The 20,767-nt window shown below is 26.5% G+C and overlaps 2 long non-coding RNA genes across 2 annotated transcripts; both read left to right on the top strand.

The window, feature by feature from the left end:
• Nucleotides 1-41: 41 nt before the first annotated feature.
• Nucleotides 42-16,392, top strand: LOC126353986 (uncharacterized). The gene is made up of 2 exons (XR_007565251.1): nucleotides 42-266; nucleotides 16,107-16,392. It is a non-coding gene; the product is annotated as an uncharacterized LOC126353986 (long non-coding RNA).
• On the top strand, nucleotides 3,768-5,540 carry LOC126353987 (uncharacterized). Its single transcript, XR_007565252.1, has 2 exons — nucleotides 3,768-4,204; nucleotides 4,439-5,540. It is a non-coding gene; the product is annotated as an uncharacterized LOC126353987 (long non-coding RNA).
• Nucleotides 16,393-20,767: the final 4,375 nt, after the last annotated feature.

Below are 20,767 nucleotides of genomic sequence, written 5' to 3'. Positions count from 1 at the left end.
AAATATAAACAAGAGGACATGTTTTTGATAAACAGGTGGAAATCAATTTTGCCTAGTTCCTTATAATAAGTTCACAAGGTAAAAATTTCATACAAATAAATATACTAATTCTATCATTATTACAAAAATTTTAAAATTAAATTAATAATCTTAATAAAAAACCTAAAATATTTATAAAATCAAAATAAAAAATAATGAACTAAAACGTAATCTTAAAGATAGCTGGTTTAAAGCTTACTATTATACTTCTATAAAATAAATTATAGGTTATTAACTTCAAAGCTTATCCCTTAAAGAATAAATAAGTTAATATTTTTACTTAAAAAATTAAATAAAAACAAATAACTTTAAAAAATTAAATTTTTTCTTAAAAAACTAGATATCTTGGGAAACGATTAACATCTCATTTCTATAAATAATTTAATAATAATTATGATACATTAACTATAAATTATTTATAAATCAACCCAAATCGAGACAAGTAAAATAAATACTAAAATTTTGATAAACCCTGATACAAAAGGTACAATAAATAAAATCTACTTAAAAAAATGTAAAATAATATTTCATAAAACACTTACATTACACCAATAAACTATAATTTAAAAAATCAATTCTATAAAATATACTAAGACAAAAATACAATAAAATTATTTATATTAAATAATTAAATAAACAAAAAATAAATATAATAAAATAAATAATCAAGATATCCTGATTTGCACAGAAAAATTTTCAGTGTAAATGAAACACTTTACTAATAAGTTATATCTTGAAACTCTTCCTAGATACACTTTCCAGTACATCTACTATGTTACGACTTATCTCATCTAAATTGAAGCTACTTTAAAATAAAATAGAATAATCAATAATGAGAGCGACGGGCGATGTGTACACATCTCAGAGCCAATATCAGTTAAATTAAATAAATTAAATTACTATCAAATCCACCTTCATTAACAGTATTTCACTATCAAATCCGTTATAAACAAAAATCTATTGTAACCCACCTCCTCTTAACTATAAGCTGCACCTTGACCTGAAATATTTTATAATTATAAATCTTGAGAATTATAACTCTAAAAAGATTCTCTGATAACGGAGATATACAAACAAATAAATTAAGTAGAGTAAATCGTGTATTATCAATCATGGGGTAGGTTCCTCTGAATGGAATGAGATACCGCCAAATTCTTTGGGTTTAAAGACCTTAACTAATAGTACCCTGGTAAATATAATTAACATTTAAAATAATAGGGTATCTAATCCTAGTTTATTATTTAAATTTCACAGATTCATAAAAAGGGCCACAAATAAATTTTAACATTTCACCTTACAAATTTATATTTCAACCCTAATAATATTAACAACTGTTTTAACCAATAATATTCACTTGTATCAATCGTATAACCGCGGCTGCTGGCACGAATTATGCCGATACTAAATCAATTGCTAAATCCAAAATCACTTGATAATTAAATCAAATTACTGCAAAAAGAACATTTAGTCTAACAAAACTTACATATAATACAAAGAAAAAGTGAATAAACAAGCAAGAATAAAACTTTTAAAAATAAAAAATAAGAAAATTTTAAATCTATTAATTCAGGAAAAAATAAAAGATTCAAATATTTAAAGAAAAAAAAAGAAAAAACCACAAACATTAACAAAAAAAAAAGAAACGCCCCTATGTATGACCACAACAACTTCTCTATTATATATAATTAAAGATTAATATGGAACATGTATAGCAATAAATGTATTATATTCTTTCTTATTTAATCTTTCTTTTCACTAAAAAATAAAGAAAGATTAAATAATATAGTAAATATATTTTATACAATTATGTAATTTAATATAATATGTTATTAATATGAATTCTTTTTTTATATTAAGTTAACTTTCATATATATTAGTTAAATAATCTAATTATAGATAATTTACATAATTATATTATTATAATTAATATAATTATTTATATTAATTATTATATTTTATATTTAAATTAATAATTTTATTTATTATATCCAATTATAATAATATTAAATATTAAATTACATATTATTATATATATTATATTATAATAACCTATTTTAAGCTAAAAACATAAGTAGCTATAATCCTAGGTAAATAATTGCATTAAAATAATCAATTGATAATGGTAAGATGAACTTATAATACTTTAATTTCAATTAAATGTAATATATTAATATAAATTATTTATTATATATATATAAAAAAATAAAATGAGCAGGATAAATTAATCCTAATTAAACAAAATAATACATAAAAGAATTTCAAAAAAAAACTTTCGATTTATATATTAAATAAATGAAGTGCCTGATTAAAGGGTTACCTTGATAGGGTAAATAAAGTAAATAAAATTACCTTCATTAAAATTACATAAGATAGAATTAAACTACCTCCTTTAGTATCAAAAACTAACGTGCATCATTCACCTTAATGTAAAAAGGTAAGCTAAACAAGCTAATGGGTTCATACCCCATTTATAGAGGTATCAATCCTCTCCTTTTTAATGACCAACAACTCTACAAAACTTCTCTTCCTATCAACATTAATGATAGGAACGATCCTGTCCATTTCATCAAATTCCTGATTTGGGGTTTGAATAGGACTTGAGATCAACTTACTTTCATTTATTCCGCTCCTAACAAGAAATAAAAATATAATAATAAATGAATCATCAATTAAATATTTTATTGTCCAAGCAATAGCATCGACAATATTATTATTTTCAATTTTGCTGATTCAAATAAAATATCCCTTGGGATGGGAAACAGAATTTATCCCATCAATAATAATTAGATCTAGACTATTATTAAAGATTGGAGCTGCACCTTTCCATTTCTGATTTCCAGAAGTTATAGGAGCATCAAGATGAAATAATTGTTTAACATTAATAACATGACAAAAAATCGCCCCAATAATGGTCTTATCTTATTGTATTCAATAAAGAACTTTTATTTGAACAATTATTATCTTAAGAATTATTATTGGGGCAATAGGAGGTTTAAATCAAACATCCTTACGACAACTTTTAGCATATTCATCAATCAGACAACTAGGTTGAATAATTAGATCATTAACAGTCAGAGAAAACATCTGAGAACTATACTTCATTATTTACTCACTATTAAGATTAATTATAGTTTTATTATTTAAGCAAATAAATTTATTTTTCATAAATCAAATTTATTCAGCCAGAAATATAAAAACCGAAATTAAATTCATAATATTCTTATCTTTATTATCTTTAGGTGGACTACCACCATTCCTTGGATTCTTACCAAAATGAATTGTAATACAATCATTAATAGAAAACAATATAACAACCATTATAACTATTATAGTTGTATTAACTACAATTACACTCTACTACTATATACGTATTAGATTCTCAGCTCTAATTATATCATACACAGAAAATTCGTGATCTATAAAGATAAAGTCCCAAAAATCAAGAATCATTCATCCTATAACAGTAATAATTTCAACAATAGGATTGATTTCAACATCAACCTTAATTTCATTATACTAAGGACTTAAGTTAATCAAACTAATAACCTTCAAAGTTATAATTAAAAGAATAATCTTTTAGGCCTTAGTAAAATTTTACACCTCTAGAATTGCAGTCTAGAATCATAATTGAATATAAGACCTAAATATGATAAGAGAGAAAACATCTCATAAGTAGATTTACAGTCTACCACCTAAAATTCAGCCATCTTACCGCAAAAATGATTATTCTCAACAAACCATAAGGACATTGGTACTTTATACTTCATATTTGGAGCATGAGCAGGAATAGTAGGAACATCAATAAGAATACTTATTCGTGCTGAACTTGGCCAACCCGGATCTCTAATTGGGGATGACCAGATTTATAATGTTATTATTACAGCTCACGCATTCGTAATAATTTTCTTTATAGTAATACCTATTATAATTGGTGGATTTGGTAATTGACTTGTTCCACTAATAATTGGTGCACCAGATATAGCATTTCCACGAATAAATAATATAAGTTTTTGATTACTACCACCTTCACTAACCCTTCTTCTTACATCTTCTATAGTAGATAATGGTGCTGGTACAGGATGAACAGTTTACCTTCCTCTAGCAGGAGCTATTGCACACGGGGGTGCATCTGTAGATCTAGCTATTTTTTCACTGCACTTAGCAGGTGTATCATCTATTCTTGGTGCAGTGAATTCCATTACAACAGCAATTAATATACGATCAGAAAGTATAACTTTAGATCAAACACCTTTATTTGTATGATCTGTAGCTATTACAGCATTACTTCTCCTTCTTTCACTTCCAGTTTTAGCAGGAGCTATTACTATATTATTAACAGATCGAAATTTAAATACATCATTCCTTGACCCTCTAGCTATTTTTTCACTGCACTTAGCAGGTGTATCATCTATTCTTGGTGCAGTGAATTTCATTACAACAGCAATTAATATACGATCAGAAAGTATAACTTTAGATCAAACACCTTTATTTGTATGATCTGTAGCTATTACAGCATTACTTCTCCTTCTTTCACTTCCAGTTTTAGCAGGAGCTATTACTATATTATTAACAGATCGAAATTTAAATACATCATTCTTTGACCCTGCAGGAGGGGGTGACCCAATTCTATATCAACATCTATTTTGATTCTTTGGACACCCAGAAGTTTATATTTTAATTCTACCGGGGTTCGGAATTATTTCACATATTGTATGTCAAGAAAGAGGAAAAATTGAATCATTTGGAACATTAGGTATAATTTATGCTATACTATCAATTGGACTAATAGGATTTATTGTATGAGCACATCATATATTTACAGTAGGAATGGATGTTGACACACAAGCATATTTTACATCAGCAACAATAATTATTGCTGTACCTACAGGAATTAAGGTATTTAGATGATTAGCTACATTATATGGAACTAAATTCAAGTTCAATCCACCATTATTATGAGCTCTAGGATTTATTTTCCTATTTACAATTGGTGGATTAACAGGATTAGTATTAGCAAATTCATCACTTGATATTGTATTACATGATACATATTATGTAGTAGCCCACTTTCATTATGTATTATCTATAGGAGCAGTATTTGCAATTATAGGAGGTGTCATTCAATGATATCCACTATTTACAGGATTAACTATAAATAATACATGATTAAAAATCCAATTTACAATTATATTCACTGGAGTAAATTTAACATTCTTTCCTCAACACTTCCTAGGATTAGCAGGAATACCTCGACGATACTCTGACTACCCAGACGCATATACATCATGAAACGTAGTATCAAGAATTGGGTCTACAATTTCTATTGTAGGAATCATTATATTCATTGTAATTATATGAGAAAGAATGATTACAAACCGAGCAATTATATTTAGAGCTAACATAAGAAGATCAACAGAATGACTACAAAATAACCCTCCTGCAGAACATAGTTACTCAGAATTACCATTAATCTCTAGATTCTAATATGGCAGATTAGTGCAGTAGATTTAAGCTCTACAAATAAAGGTTTGACCTTTTATTAGAAAATATTTATTAATGGCAACATGATCAAATTTATCTCTTCAAGATGGAGCTTCACCATTAATGGAGCAATTATCATTCTTTCATGATCATACTATGGTCGTATTATTATTAATTACAGTAATTGTAGGTTATGCCCTAAGTTATATATTATTTATTGCCTATACTAACCGTAATATACTTCATGGACATTTAATTGAAACAATCTGAACAGCTTTACCAGCAATTACATTAATTTTTATTGCCCTTCCATCATTACGACTATTATATTTACTTGATGATTCAGTAGATGCAATAATTACAATTAAAACCATTGGACGACAATGATATTGAAGATATGAATATTCAGACTTCATAGACGTAGAATTTGACACTTATATAACACCAGAACAAGACCTAGAAAATGATGGATTCCGACTACTAGATGTAGATAACCGAACAATCCTACCAATAAATACAGAAGTACGAGTATTAACAAGAGCATCAGATGTTCTACACTCATGAGCAGTTCCTGCATTAGGGGTTAAAATTGATGCAACGCCAGGTCGGTTAAATCAAGGAACATTCACAATAAATCGACCTGGATTATTCTTTGGACAATGCTCAGAAATCTGTGGAGCAAACCACAGATTTATACCAATTGTAATTGAAAGAACTTCAGTAAATTTATTTATTAAGTGATTATCTAAGATAATTTAAGGAGTTAGTTAAAATAAATAACATTAGAGTGTCAATCTAAAGTAACTAAAAAAAATTAGTACACCTTGAAATTCATCAGATGACTGAAAGTAAGTAATGGTCTCTTAAACCAAATAATAGTAAATTAACGACTACTTCTGATGGGGAAATTATATCCAAATCCCTCAAATATCCCCTCTTATATGATTCTCACTATTCATTATATTTTCAGCTACATTAATCTTGTTTAATCAAATAAACTTGTTCTCATTTAAACCTAACCTTATTAAAAGAGCAGAAAAAGGAACAATTGAAATAAAAAACTTAAATTGAAAATGATAACAAATCTATTCTCAACATTTGACCCATCAACTAACATCTTTAATTTATCATTAAATTGAACTAGAACATTTCTAGGACTATTATTAATCCCATCACTATTTTGACTTACACCATCACGAATTAACATTATCTGAAATAAACTAAATTTAACCTTACATAATGAATTTAACACATTTCTTGGACCAAAATCATTTAATGGAACAACATTCATTTTCATCTCAATTTTTATTATAATATTATTTAACAATTTCATAGGATTATTCCCTTATATTTTTACTAGAACAAGACATTTAGCATTAACATTTGCAATTGCCCTACCTATATGGCTAAGATTTATATTATTTGGATGAATTAACCATACTAATCATATATTTACACACCTTGTACCACAAGGTACACCGCCTGCATTAATATCATTTATAGTACTAATTGAAACAATTAGTAATGTTATTCGACCAGGTACATTAGCAGTACGGTTGGCAGCAAATATAATTGCAGGACACTTATTATTAACCTTATTAGGAAACACAGGACCATCTATAGCAATAAACTTAATCTCATTACTAATTATTGGACAAATACTTCTATTAATTCTAGAATCAGCAGTAGCAATAATTCAAGCCTATGTTTTCTCAATTCTAAGAACTCTATATTCTAGAGAAGTATATTAAACCTATGTTAACAACTCACTCAAACCACCCATTCCACTTAGTAGACTATAGACCTTGACCATTAACAGGAGCAATTGGAGCAATAGTCCTAGTATCAGGACTAGCAAAATGATTCCACCTATTTAATATTAACTTATTCATAATTGGATTTGGAATTACCCTACTAACTATAATTCAATGATGACGAGATGTAGTACGAGAAGGAACATATCAAGGATTACATACAGGATTTGTATCAATTGGATTACGATGAGGAATAATTTTATTTATTGCATCAGAGGTATTATTTTTCGTTTCTTTTTTTTGAGCATTCTTTAGAAGAAGATTAGCACCAACAATTGAACTAGGAATAATATGACCTCCAATAGGAATTCAACCCTTTAACCCTATACAAATTCCATTAGTTAATACAGCTATTCTTTTAGCATCAGGAGTAACAGTAACATGAGCACATCATAGTTTAATGGAATCTAATCATACTCAAGCACTACAAGGATTATTCTTCACAGTGTTATTAGGACTATACTTTACAATACTTCAAGCATATGAATATTGAGAAGCACCTTTTACCATTGCAGATGCAGTTTATGGATCAACATTCTTTGTTGCAACAGGATTCCATGGTTTACACGTAATTATTGGAACAATCTTTTTATCAACATGTCTACTTCGACACTCAATAAATCAATTTTCACCAAGACATCACTTTGGATTTGAAGCAGCAGCATGATACTGACACTTCGTAGACGTAGTATGATTATTCTTATATATCTCTATTTATTGATGAGGTAGATAATTGTTTTTCTAGTATAAATAGTACATTTGACTTCCAATCAGAAAGCTTGATATAAATCAAGAAAAACAATTCTAATTCTATCAACAAGAGTTTTCATTAGATTTATTATTCCAATAATTGTTATAATCCTGGCAACAACACTATCAAAAAAATTAATTAATGATCGAGAAAAAAGATCACCATTTGAATGTGGGTTTGATCCAAAAAGATCAGCACGAATACCATTCTCAATACGATTCTTCCTAATTGCAGTAATCTTTTTAATTTTTGATGTAGAAATTGCACTAATTCTACCAATTGTAATTATTTTTAAAACTTCAGACATTATAATCTGAACAGTATCAACAATATTTTTTATTCTAGTTCTATTAGGAGGACTATACCATGAGTGAAACCAAGGAGCATTACAATGAGCAGAATAAAGGGTTGTAGTTAAATATAACATTTGGGTTGCATTCAAAAAGTATTGATATTATCAATCAACCTTAAATAGAATAAGAAGCGAAATATTGCAGTCAGTTTCGACCTGGAAGATTGGTATGTACTACCCTTATTCTTATTAATTGAAGCCAAAAAGAGGCGTATTACTGTTAATAATATAATTGAACTATAATAGTTCCAATTAAGGAAATGTAAAGCCAATATGAAAGCTGCTAACTTTTTATATTAGCGGTTAAACTCCGTTAACATTTTTAAAATTTATATAGTTTAAATAAAACATTACATTTTCACTGTAAAAATAATATATCTATATTTATAAATACTTAAAAGTAAAAATACTTCCTTAACATCTTCAGTGTCACGCTCTAATTATAAGCTATTTAAGTAAACGAAAAACAATATTACCAAAATAAATATTCAAAAAATAAAAGTTAAAAGATAAATCTTGAAATTAGAATCATATCAACCTTGAATATAACCAATTAAATAAATAAATAATCTATATAAACCTTGACCACCAAGTAATTCACCTCAACCATAATCAAATGACTTAGATGAATAATAACCTATTTTTAAAGGAATATATCTAATAAACTTAGTTGAAAGAAAAGGTATAAATCATATAGAACCAGCAAATCTAACAAAAGAAAGTATACTTAAAGAAAATAAATTATGAGAAAAATCAAAATTAGAAATAAGATAACCTAAATAAGCACCTAAAATAACAACTGTAATAGTTAAAAACTTTAAATAATAAGGTAAAGCAATCACATGAGGAATAGGAAAAATTAATCAAGATAAAAGACTACCACCAAAAACAGCAACAAACAATAGACCAATTATTCCAAATGAAATATAATAACCCTTATCATCAAAAGAAAATCTAGAATAAAAATTATTATCACCAGATATTGAATAATAAAACAAACGAAAAGAATAAGAAGCAGCTAAACCAGTAGAAAAAAAATAAAGAAAAAAAATTAAACAATTAATTCATCTTAAACAAACCATCTCAAGAATTAAATCCTTTGAATAAAATCCCGCTAAAAAAGGTATTCCACACAAAGATAAACTAGAAACATTAAAACAAACTGAAGTTAAAGGTATGAAATTAACAATTGATCCTATAAAACGAATATCCTGAGAATCCTTCAAATTATGAATTATTGAACCTGCACATATAAATAATAATGCCTTAAATAAAGCATGAGCCAATAAATGAAAAAATGCAAGCTTTGGATAACCTATAGCCAAAATTCTTATTATTAAACCAAGTTGTCTTAAAGTAGAAAGAGCAATAATCTTCTTTAAATCAAACTCAAAATTAGCGCCCAATCCAGCCATAAATATAGTTATACAACCAATTAAAAGTAAAAATCAACCACAATTATAAGTATCCAATATTGGTCTAAAACGAATTAATAAATAAACACCAGCAGTAACAAGAGTAGAAGAATGAACTAAAGCAGAAACAGGAGTAGGAGCTGCTATAGCAGCAGGAAGTCATGAAGAGAAAGGAATCAGAGCTCTCTTAGTTATAGCTGCTAAAACAATTAATATAGTAATGAGCTTTATTTCAAAAGAATTAGAAATAAAATCATAATAATAAATATAATTTCAACCACCAAAATTTAACATTCATGCAATAGAAATTAAAATAGCAACATCACCAATACGATTAGAAAGTGCAGTTAATATACCAGCACTATAAGATTTTACATTTTGATAATAAATAACTAAACAATAAGAAACTAAACCTAAACCATCTCAACCTAATAAAATTCTAATTAAATTAGGACTAATAATTAAAAAACCTATAGAAAGAATAAATATTAAAACAATAATAATAAAACGATTTATATTCTTTTCACCAGATATATAATCCTCTCTATAATAAATAACCAAAGAAGAAATATATATAACAAAAGATATAAAAATAAGAGATATTCAATCCAAAATTAAAGTTATAACAACTATAGAACCATTTAAATTGAAAAGCTCTCACTCAACAAAAACTCTATAATCAATTATTAAACAATAAATACCTAAAATAAAAATTATAGTTCTCGAAATAAACAAAGAAAAAAACTCAAAGAACAAATAGAAAATAAATTCACGGCCTAAGATGAAAAACTTCATATCATTGAATCCACAAAACAATATTTTTAATTAAAATACTTAAGCAAACTAAACAAAGAAATATTCACCCTTTAAACAGAGAATATTTAAAGGCAATCAATGTAAAAGTAAAAGATGATATTCACGAAAATAACCAAGAGAACAAGTATAAACACCAGAATAATAATTCCCATGCTGAGAATAAGAATATATACACAAAGTATAAACAGCTCTAAAAAAAGATAAAAAAATCAAAGCAAAGAATCTAAAAGAAGATCAAGATATAATTCTATTTAATAATCTAATTTCACCTACCAAATTTAAAGAAGGAGGAGCAGCCATATTTGATGATCTTAAAAGAAATCATCATAAAGCCATTCCTGGCATCAAATTAATTATACCCTTGTTAATTAATAATCTTCGTCTACCTAAACGTTCATAAATAATATTAGATAAACAAAATAAACCAGAAGAACATAAACCATGACCAACCATTAGAGAAAGGGAACCTACACAACCTCATCAATTCATAGTCATCAATCCACCAATAACCATTCTTATATGAGCAACAGAAGAATATGCAATTAAAGACTTTAAATCAACCTGACGAAAACAAATAAATCTTACAATAACACCCCCAGATAAACCTAAAGACAATCAAAAATAATTAAACTTTAAACCCAAATAAGAAATAACCTTTATAACACGAAAAATACCATAACCACCTAACTTTAATAAAACACCAGCAAGAATTATTCTACCTGAAATAGGGGCCTCTACATGAGCCTTAGGAAGTCATAAATGAACCAAAAACATAGGTATCTTAACTAAAAAAGCCAAAATTATAAATACATAAAACATAAAATAATAAGAACCAAAATCAACCAATAAAGGAAAATATAAAGTATTAGAAAAATCATAAACCTTAAATAAAACTAATAATAAAGGTAATCTAGCAACCAAAGTATAAAAAATTAAATAAACACCAGCCTGCAAACGCTCAGGTTGATAACCCCAACCCAAAATTAAAAGTAAAGTAGGAACTAATCTAGCCTCAAAAAAAATATAAAAAGAAAGAAGACTTAATCTAGCAAATGAACAATAAAGCATAATTATTAAAATCAAAACCATAAAAACAAAAAAATTTGAATGATATGAACTTAAATAAACTGAACCTCTAGCAGTGATTATTAAAGAACAAATCCAAAAACTAAGTAAAATTAAACTAAAAGTAAATAATCAATACCAAAATAATATCTAATTATATTCAAATCAGCATATGAATAAACACAAATTATAAAAACAAAACCCGACAGAAACATTAAAGAATGAACCAACCATCAACAATTATTTAATAAACAAAGAGGGATCAAAAAAATAGTTATAAATAAATACTTTAACATAAAGATAAACCAAAGGAATTAAAAAAATCATTACCATGAGAACGAATTATTGAAACTAAAATAGAAAGACCTAAAGCACCCTCACAAACAGAAAAAACTAAAAAAATAACAGGAAAAAAATAATCATAATCAAACTCAATAAGAAAAACAATAACTAACATAAATAAAGAAAGAACAATATATTCTAATCTCAAAAGAACCATTAATAAATGTTTACGTTTAGAAGAAAAAACATAAACACCAGCAAAATAAATCAATAAAGAAGTAAAAATAGAGAATATAAACATTAGTTTTAATAGTTTAAAAAAAACGCCGGTCTTGTAAACCGGAAATAAGTCCAGCCCCCACTTTTAAAACTTCAGAGGTGGAAAAGCTTCCATCATCGGTCCCCAAAACCGGTATTTTAAATAAACTAACCCCTGAAATGATCAAAATAATAATTATATCATTATCAAATGTAATAAATATTAATTTTATTAAATTAAGACACCCAATATCAATAATGCTTTTTATTATCCTTCAAACCTTCCTAGTTGGATTAATAACAGGAAAAATAATAGAAAGATATTGATTATCATATATTTTATTTTTAACATTTCTTGGTGGTATACTAGTATTATTTATTTACATTACAAGAATTGCATCAAACGAAATATTTCAGCCTAAATCAATCACTATAATTATTACATTAATAATGTGAGTATTTATCATATTAATACTAATTTAATCTAGATATATCTATATTTATAGACTTTTTCAAAAACACCGAAACTATAAATATTGATAATTCAATCAATTATCAAGAAATAACAATATCTTTAGAAAAATTATATAATAGACCAACATTCATTATTACAATAATAATAATAATTTATTTATTTTTAGCACTACTAGCAGTTGTTAAAATCACCAATATTAATCAGGGACCTATTCGTAAAATAAGATAATTACTAATGAATAAACCCTTACGATTAAGACATCCTTTAATTAAAATTATTAATAACTCTTTAATTGACTTACCTGCCCCAACAAATATTTCATTTTGATGAAATTTTGGATCCCTATTAGGGTTATGTTTGGTAATTCAAATCGTAACTGGACTATTTTTAGCTATACATTATACATCAAATATTGAAATAGCATTCAGTAGTGTAGTACACATCTGCCGAGACGTAAATAATTGTTGAATTATCCGAACCTTACACGCAAATGGAGCATCTATATTTTTTATTTGTATTTACTTACATGTAGGACGGGGAATTTACTATGGATCTTATATATATATACATACCTGAATAATTGGTACAGTGATTTTATTTTTAGTTATAGCAACTGCATTTATAGGATATGTCTTACCCTGAGGCCAAATATCTTTTTGAGGTACAACAGTAATTACTAATTTATTATCAGCAATCCCATACTTAGGAACAGATTTAGTCCAATGAGTATGAGGAGGATTCGCTGTTGATAATGCAACATTAAATCGATTCTTCACATTCCATTTTGTATTACCATTTATTATTGCTGCTATAGCAGCAATTCATTTATTTTTTCTTCACCAAACAGGATCTAATAATCCTCTTGGACTAAATGGAGATATTGAAAAAATTCCATTCCATCCATACTTTACCTTTAAGGATTCTATTACATTTGTAATAATAACATCATTATTAATTATACTATGTTTAATTAATCCTTACCTATTAGGAGATCCAGATAACTTTGTACCTGCCAACCCATTAGTAACACCAGTTCACATTCAACCACAATGATATTTCCTATTTGCATATGCAATTCTACGATCTATCCCTAATAAGTTAGGAGGTGTTATTGCATTATTTTTATCAATTAGAATCTTAATAATTTTACCATTTTATAATAAAACACCATTCCGAGGCATTCAATTTTACCCTATTAATCAAATTTTATTCTGAATTATAGTAGTTGTTGTATGCTTACTAACGTGAATTGGTAAACGACCTGTTGAAGAACCTTATATTATAACAGGTCAAATCTTAACAATTATTTACTTCACATATTTCTTAATTAATGTCCATGTCGCAAACGCATGAGATAAATTAATTAAGGAATAAAGTTAATTAGCTTAGGAAAAGCATATGTTTTGAAAACATAAAATTAGAAGTTTAACTCTTCTATTAACTTTTCTCAAAAGATTTCACTAAACAAATGAGATAAATAAAATCTTTAAACCAACAAAGAAAATAAAAAAATTCAAAGATAAAGGTAAAAAACTTTTTCAAGCTAAGTACATTAATTTATCATAACGGAACCATGGTAATGTTCCACGAACCCAAATAAAACCAAAAGATGTAATAGCAAGCTTAATAAAAAATATAAAATAATAAAAATCACCGCCCAAAAAAATTAAAGCCAATAACATTCTCATGAAGACAATTCTAGTATATTCAGCTAAAAAAATTAAAGTAAAACCACCCGCACCATACTCAATATTAAATCCTGAAACTAACTCAGATTCCCCTTCAGCAAAATCAAAAGGAGTACGATTAGTTTCAGCTAAGCAAGAAGCAAAACAAGCTAAAGCTAAAGGAAAAGAAATAATAATAAATCAACAATAAAGCTGATAGTTTATAAAATCAAACATATTAAAACTACCAATTAAAATAATTAAAGACAAAAAATTAAAGCTAAACTAACTTCATAAGAAATTGTTTGAGCAACAGAACGAAGAGAACCTAATAATGAATAATTTGAATTAGAAGATCAACCAGCAATTATAACAGTATAAACACCTAATCTAGTACAACATAAAAAAATAAAAATCCATAAGAAAAAGAAGACATATAAGTTAAATAAGGAAAAATTACTCAAACGGCTAAAGAAATCATTAAATTAAAAACAGGGGAAAAATAATAAAGTAGGTAATTAGATATAATAGGAATTGGCTGCTCCTTACAAATTAACTTAATAGCATCTCTAAATGGCTGAGGAATTCCAACAAAACCTACCTTATTTGGACCCTTTCGAATCTGAATATAACCTAAAACCTTACGCTCTAATAAAGTTAAAAAGGCAACACTAATTAAAACACAAATAACCAATAAAAGAAAATTCAAAATAAATATAAATAAATCATAAAGAATCAATATTATTTGTAGAAAAAATCTACATAAATGAATTCTAAATTCAACACATTAATCTGTCAAAATAGTAAATAAATTAATATTAATCAATATAACAAAAAATATTATAACCATATGGTCCTTTCGTACTAATATGGATTAACAATCTTAGGATAGAAACCGACCTGGCTCACGCCGGTCTGAACTCAGATCATGTAAGAATTTAAAGGTCGAACAGACCTAATCATTGGGCTCCTGCACCCAAAATTTTTCTTAATCCAACATCGAGGTCGCAATCTGCTTTGTCGATATGAGCTCTCAAAAACAATTACGCTGTTATCCCTAAGGTAACTTAATCTTATGATCATAAATTATGGATCAAAATAACAAACATAAATAAATGATATAATAATGAAGAGTTTGTCTATTCTTCATGTCACCCCAACAAAACATCATCATTAAATATAGAAAGACAAACAAAAAACTATATAAAAGTAAAATGTCAAGCTCTATAGGGTCTTCTCGTCCTAAAGAAGAATTTAAGCCTTTTGACTCAAAAGTTAAATTCAAAAATTTATTAAGAGACAGTTGATTTCTCGTCAAGCCATTCATTCCAGCCACTAATTAAGAGACTAATGATTATGCTACCTTTGCACGGTCAAAATACCGCGGCTCTTTAAAAATACGCTCAGTGAGCAGGCCAGACCTCAAAATATAAACAAGAGGACATGTTTTTGATAAACAGGCGGAAATCAATTTTGCCTAGTTCCTTATAATAAGTTCACAAGGTAAAAATTTCATACAAATAAATATACTAATTCTATCTTTATTACAAAAATTTTAAAATTAAATTAATAATCTTAATAAAAAACCTAAAATATTTATAAAATCAAAATAAAAAATAATGAACTAAAACGTAATCTTAAAGATAGCTGGTTTAAAGCTTACTATTATATTTCTATAAAATAAATTATAGGCTATTAACTTCAAAGCTTATCCCTTAAAGAATAAATAAGTTAATATTTTTACTTAAAAAATTAAATAAAAACAAATAACTTTAAAAAATTAAATTTTTTCTTAAGAAACTAGATATCTTGGGAAACGATTAACATCTCATTTCTATAAATAATTTAATAATAATTATGATACATTAACTATAAATTATTTATAAATCAACCCAAATCGAGACAAGTAAAATAAATACTAAAATTTTGATAAACCCTGATACAAAAGGTACAATAAATAAAATCTACTTAAAAAAATTTAAAATAATATTTCATAAAACACTTACATTACCAATAAACTATAATTTAAAAAATCAATTCTATAAAATATACTAAGACAAAAATACAATAAAATTATTTATATTAAATAATTAAATAAACAAAAAATAAATATAATAAAATAAATAATCAAGATATCCTGATTTGCACAGAAAAATTTTCAGTGTAAATGAAACACTTTACTAATAAGTTATATCTTGAAACTCTTCCTAGTACATCTACTATGTTACGACTTATCTCATCTAAATTGAAGCTACTTTAAAATAAAATAGAATAATCAATAATGAGAGCGACGGGCGATGTGTACACATCTCAGAGCCAATATCAGTTAAATTAAATAAATTAAATTACTATCAAATCCACCTTCATTAACAGTATTTCACTATCAACTCCGTTATAAACAAAAATCTATTGTAACCCACCTCCTCTTAACTATAAGCTGCACCTTGACCTGAAATATTTTATAATTATAAATCTTGAGAATTATAACTCTAAAAAGATTCTCTGATAACGGAGATATACAAACAAATAAATTAAGTAGAGTAAATCGTGTATTATCAATCATGGGGTAGGTTCCTCTGAATGGAATGAGATACCGCCAAATTCTTTGGGTTTAAAGACCTTAACTAATAGTACCCTGGTAAATATAATTAACATTTAAAATAATAGGGTATGTAATCCTAGTTTATTATTTAAATTTCACAGATTCATAAAAAGGGCCACAAATAAATTTTAACATTTCACCTTACAAATTTATATTTCAACCCTAATAATATAAACAACTGTTTTAACCAATAATATTCACTTGTATCAATCGTATAACCGCAGCTGCTGGCACGAATTATGCCGATACTAAACCAATTGCTAAATCCAAAATCACTTGATAATTAAATCAAATTACTGCAAAAAGAACATTTAGTCTAACAAAACTTACATATAATACAAAGAAAAAGTGAATAAAGAAGCAAGAATAAAACTTTTAAAAATAAAAAATAAGAAAATTTTAAATCTATTAATTCAGGAAAAAATAAAAGCATTCAAATATTTAAAGAAAAAAAAAGAAAAAAACCACAAACATTAACAAAAAAAAAGAAACGCCCCTATGTATGACCACAACAACTTCTCTATTATATATAATTAAAGATTAATATGGAACATGTATAGCAATAAATGTATTATGTTCTTTCTTATTTAATCTTTCTTTTCACTAATAAATAAAGAAAGATTAAATAATATAATAAATATATTTTATACAATTATATAATTTAATATAATATGTTATTAATATGAATTCTTTTTTTATATTAAGTTAACTTTCATATATATTAGTTAAATAATCTAATTATAGATAATTTACATAATTATATTTTTATAATTAATATAATTAATTATATTAATTATAATATTTTATATTTAAATTAATAATTTTATTTATTATATCCAATTATAATAATATTAAATATTAAATTACATATTATTATATATATTATATTATAATAACCTATTTTAAGCTAAAAACATAAGTAGCTATAATCCTAGGTAAATAATTGCATTAAAATAATCAATTGATAATGGTAAGATGAACTTATAATACTTTAATTTCAATTAAATGTAATATATTAATATAAATTATTTATTATATATATATATATATAAAAAAAATAAAATGAGCAGGATAAATTAATCCTAATTAAACAAAATAATACATACAAGAATTTCAAAAAAAAACTTTCGATTTATATATTAAATAAATGAAGTGCCTGATTAAAGGGTTACCTTGATAGGCTAAATAAAGTAAATAAAATTACCTTCATTAAAATTACATAAGATAGAATTAAACTACCTCCTTTAGTATCAAAAACTAACGTGCATCATACACCTTAATGTAAAAAGGTAAGCTAAACAAGCTAATGGGTTCATACCCTATTTATAGAGGTATCAATCCTCTCCTTTTTAATGACCAACAACTCTACAAAACTTCTCATCCTATCAACATTAATGATAGGAACGATCCTGTCCATTTCATCAAATTCCTGATTTGGGGTTTGAATAGGTCTTGAGATCAACTTACTTTCATTTATTCCGCTCCTAACAAGAAATAAAAATATAATAATAAATGAATCATCAATTAAATATTTTATTGTCCAAGCAATAGCATCGACAATATTATTATTTTCAATTTTGCTGATTCAAATAAAATATCCCATGGGATGGGAAACAGAATTTATCCCATCAATAATAATTAGATCTAGACTATTATTAAAGATTGGAGCTGCACCTTTCCATTTCTGATTTCCAGAAGTTATAGGAGCATCAAGATGAAATAATTGTTTAACATTAATAACATGACAAAAAATCGCCCCAATAATGGTCTTATCTTATTGTATTCAATTAAGAACTTTTTTTTGAACAATTATTATCTTAAGAATTATTATTGGGGCAATAGGAGGTTTAAATCAAACATCCTTACGACAACTTTTAGCTTATTCATCAGACATCTAGGTTGAATAATTAGATCATTAACAGTCAGAGAAAACATCTGAGAACTATACTTCATTATTTACCCACTATTAAGATTAATTATAGTTTTATTATTTAAGCAAATAAATTTATTTTTCATAAATCAAATTTATTCAGCCAGAAATATAAAAACCGAAATTAAATTCATAATATTCTTATCTTTATTATCTTTAGGTGGACTACCACCAATCCTTGGATTCTTACCAAAATGAATTGTAATACAATCATTAATAGAAAACAATATAACAACTATTATAACTATTATAGTTGTATTAACTACAATTACACTCTACTACTATATACATATTAGATTCTCAGCTCTAATTAAATCATACACAGAAAATTCGTGATCTATAAAGATAAAGTCCCAAAAATCAAGAATCATTCTTCCTATAACAGTAATAATTTCAACAATAGGATTGATTTCAACATCAACCTTAATTTCATTATACTAAGGACTTAAGTTAATCAAACTAATAACCTTCAAAGTTATAATTAAAAGAATAATCTTTTAGGCCTTAGTGAAATTTTACACCTCTAGAATTGCAGTCTAGAATCATAATTGAATATAAGACCTAAATATGATAAGAGAGAAAACATCTCATAAGTAGATTTACAGTCTACCACCTAAAATTCAGCCATCTTACCGCAAAAATGATTATTCTCAACAAACCATAAGGACATTGGTACTTTATACTTCATATTTGGAGCATGAGCAGGAATAGTAGGAACATCAATAAGAATACTTATTCGTGCTGAACTTGGCCAACCCGGATCTCTAATTGGGGATGACCAGATTTATAATGTTATTATTACAGCTCACGCATTCGTAATAATTTTCTGTATAGTAATACCTATTATAATTGGTGGATTTGGTAATTGACTTGTTCCACTAATAATTGGTGCACCAGATATAGCATTTCCACGAATAAATAATATAAGTTTTTGATTACTACCACCTTCACTAACCCTTCTTCTTACATCTTCTATAGTAGATAATGGTGCTGGTACAGGATGAACAGTTTACCCTCCTCTAGCAGGAGCTATTGCACACGGGGGTGCATCTGTCGATCTAGCTATTTTTTCACTGCATTTAGCAGGTGTATCATCTATTCTTGGTGCAGTGAATTTCATTACAACAGCAATTAATATACGATCAGAAAGTATAACTTTAGATCAAACACCTTTATTTGTATGATCTGTAGCTATTACAGCATTACTTCTCCTTCTTTCACTTCCAGTTTCAGCATGAGCTATTACTATATTATTAACAGATCGAAATTTAAATACATCATTCTTTGACCCTGCAGGAGGGGGTGACCCAATTCTATATCAACATCTATTTTGATTCTTTGGACACCCAGAAGTTTATATTTTAATTCTACCGGGGTTCGGAATTATTTCACATATTGTATGTCAAGAAAGAGGAAAAATTGAATCATTTGGAACATTAGGTATAATTTATGCTATACTATCAATTGGACTAATAGGATTTATTGTATGAGCACATCATATATTTACAGTAGGAATGGATGTTGACACACGAGCATATTTTACATCAGCAACAATAATTATTGCTGTACCTACAGGAATTAAGGTATTTAGATGATTAGCTACATTATATGGAACTAAATTCAAGTTCAATCCACCATTATTATGAGCTCTAGGATTTATTTTCCTATTTACAATTGGTGGATTAAGAGGATTAGTATTAGCAAATTCATCACTTAATATTGTATTACATGATACATATTATGTAGTAGCCCACTTTCATTATGTATTATCTATAGGAGCAGTATTTGCAATTATAGGAGGTGTCATTCAATGATATCCA

The sequence above is a fragment of the Schistocerca gregaria genome, chromosome 3 (assembly GCF_023897955.1).
Source record: "Schistocerca gregaria isolate iqSchGreg1 chromosome 3, iqSchGreg1.2, whole genome shotgun sequence".
NCBI lineage: Eukaryota > Metazoa > Arthropoda > Insecta > Orthoptera > Acrididae > Schistocerca > Schistocerca gregaria.
Note: the sequence above shows the minus strand (reverse complement) of the source record. Positions and strands in the feature narration are given on the sequence as shown.